Raw genomic sequence first — 2,973 nt, 5'->3', positions numbered from 1 at the left:
TTTCCTGATTAATGGACTTAATTTCGACTGCTAAACTGGGGGAGCTTGTACACAGAATTGACCCTTGCAGTCTGCTGTTTTGAAATCAATCAGTATAATTCTGGTTGGACAAGTTCAAGTAAATGGAGCTCTGCATAACTCCATACGTGTAAATAAAATGTCATCTAACAACCGGGCACAGCTGAAGGACACCTGGGTTGTTTACAGATGATGTGGGTTAGGGTTGGGTGCATGGAATTTAAAAAGACAGACACCAGTTTTAATCTTTATTTTGTTCCTTTAATAAATGCCCAGAAGTTATTCTACACTCTGTGCAGCGTCTGACTAAATTATGAAGGCATTGCCAACTCCTAGAGAGAGGTCACCAGCTGAATGGAGTTTGCCACCAGCCCATGGTAGTATGTAAACAAACATCAGTTTGTTAGGAGGGTGACCTATTGTGTCCACTGCCTATCATGCAGACCAATATAATCTCATTGTTTGCTTGTGCTCCCCTGATCTATCTTTCTGTAAACATTTGTTGTCTCTTGTCTTATAAATACATTGTAAGCTCTTCAGGATAGGGACCGTCCTTTTGTTCTGTTTTTGTACAGTGCCTAGCACCATCTGGTCCTAGGTGCTAATGCAATACAAATAATATATAATAATATTTATTATCCAGGCAGCTAAGAATCAAGCTAAGCCAATGGCTGGAAACAATGACACAATGGTGACTAGGTTCATTCTCATTGGACTAACAGATCATCCAGAGCTTCAGGTCCCGCTTTTTGTGGTGTTTTTACTAATCTATTTTATCACTCTGCTGGGGAATTGAGGGATGATCTTGGTCATTCAGATCAATCCCCAATTCCACACGCCCATGTACTTCTTCCTCAGCAACTTGTCCTTCTTAGATGTCTGCTATTCCTCCACCATTGCTCCCAATATGCTGGTTAATTTCTTAGTGGAAAGCAAAGCCATTTTTTTTATAGTGGGTGTATTACACAATATGGCTTTTTTGCTGTATTTGCCGCCACTGAGATTTTCCTCCTAGCCATGGCATATGATCGCTATGTGGCCATCTGTAACCCACTACTCTACACAGTCACTGTGACTAAGAAGGTCTGCCTGATGCTGGTCATTGAGTCGTATTTCTGGGCTTTGTGAACTGTTTGATACACACAAGTGGGTTGTTGAGATTATCCTTTTGTGACTCCAATGTCATCAATCACTTTTTCTGTGATCTCACCTCTCTTCTGAAGCTTTCCTGCACCAACATCCATATGAATGTGATGCTGGTTTTCATCTTTGGCAGCTTGTTTGAAATGAGCACTTTTCTGATCATCATTGTCTCATACATTCTCATCATCCCAGCCATGCTGAGGATCTGCTATGCCGAGGGCAGGCGCAAAACCTTCTCCACCTGCATCTCCCATCTGACAGCTGTCGCCATATTCCAAGGGATGATTCTCTTCATGTATTTCCGACCCAGTTCCAGCTACTCGCTGGATACAGATAAAATGGCCTCAATGTTCTACACAGTGGTGATCCCTATGCTGAGCCCCCTGACCTACAGCCTGAGAAACAAAGATGTGAAATGTGCTGTAAGGAAAATGATAGAGAGAAAAATGTTTACTCCATGATTTCCTATCATAGTGTAATTCAGAGTAACCACTGTGGAAGGGTGGTAGGAAAGAGAAATCCTACCATAGTTATGGAATGTGGAAACCAGGTTATTTCCATAAAGAGGTGAAAAATATCACCCAGGGTATATATTTTGTAGGTGTCCCTATTCAGTGCCCTCAGTACATTGAATTATGTAAGTTCCTAGATGTCAGTCATATTACTAAAACCCCGATTCATCAGATCCTTGTTCAACATAGCATTTAAGCAGGTGCCTAACTTTGTCTGTTTTCCTTTCCATTGAAGTCATGCCTTTAGATACGGGGCTCTAAATTTCTGAAATATCACCAGTGCATCTTGTTGTTATCACTAACTGTAAACCCAAGAATATTGCAAGGTGGGAGTAAATATTCCAGTCACCATTTCTATGATTCAGAGTTAGAGAGAACAAACAGGGGATGCTTTTGGATGCACTCTTAGGATATGTCTACACTGTAATTAAAAACCTATGGCCAGCTGACTTGGGCTCGCAGGGCTTGGGCTAAGGAGATATTTAATTACAGGGTAGATGTTCAGGTTTGGGCTGGAGCCTGGGTTCTAGGAACCTGCCAAGTGGGAGGATCCCAGGCTTCAGGCTGCAGCCCTGCAAGGGCAAGCCCCAGGAGCCGGAGGTGTCCAATTGCAGTGAAGACATACCCTTAAAGTACTTCCAGCAGGGGATCTAAAATGTATTTGTGTGTGAGTCTACATGTGTGAGAGAGAATGAAAGAAAGAACCAGCCCCTGAAAGACAACAGGAAAGAATTTCAAAACTTTTTTTTACAGTAGAACTGATTAAAATTTACTTTATACCAAAAAGTAGACTTTTTTTTTAAAGATTTTTCCAAATTTTGAAAACTGATTTTGTTTGGTTTTGGTTTCCAAAAGCCAAATATCTTAAGTTTTCATTAAAATCAGTGAAAAAATGTAGTGGAAACAAAAAGAAAAAAAGTGGGGGAGGGGGAGTAACACTTCACAAATTTTCATGGGAAATACTTACTATTTTATGATCAGGTTTAGTTTACAGTACACAACACTTATGTTTTGGGACTACTTAACCAATTCCAGAGTATAAATGCAGCACCACTGAATGGCAATATTTTCTGGAATGGAGGACAGTGAATGCATGTGACATGCCCTGCTTATAACTATATTTTCCTGCAAGTTGCTTTATAATGACAACTGGACTACAGTATCTCCATAATGGGCCAAAATTGATTTGATCAGATCTAAACAACCCAAACTTTGGGCTATTTGCCTTTGGCCCACTAGTGAAATTGATTCAAGCTGTGTGACAGGGTGGACTAGGTCTGCAGGCACCCTGCTGGAGTCC

At 40.9% G+C, this 2,973-nt stretch overlaps 1 pseudogene; it reads left to right on the top strand.

Annotated features, from left to right (window-relative positions):
- Window positions 1–685: 685 nt before the first annotated feature.
- Window positions 686–1,622, top strand: LOC125638143 (olfactory receptor 5J3-like; annotated as a pseudogene).
- The last annotated feature ends 1,351 nt before the right edge of the window (window positions 1,623–2,973 follow it).

The sequence above is a fragment of the Caretta caretta genome, chromosome 6, assembly GCF_965140235.1.
Source record: "Caretta caretta isolate rCarCar2 chromosome 6, rCarCar1.hap1, whole genome shotgun sequence".
NCBI lineage: Eukaryota > Metazoa > Chordata > Testudines > Cheloniidae > Caretta > Caretta caretta.
The sequence above is the reverse complement of the archived record's forward strand: the minus strand, read 5'-3'. Positions and strand labels throughout refer to the sequence as shown.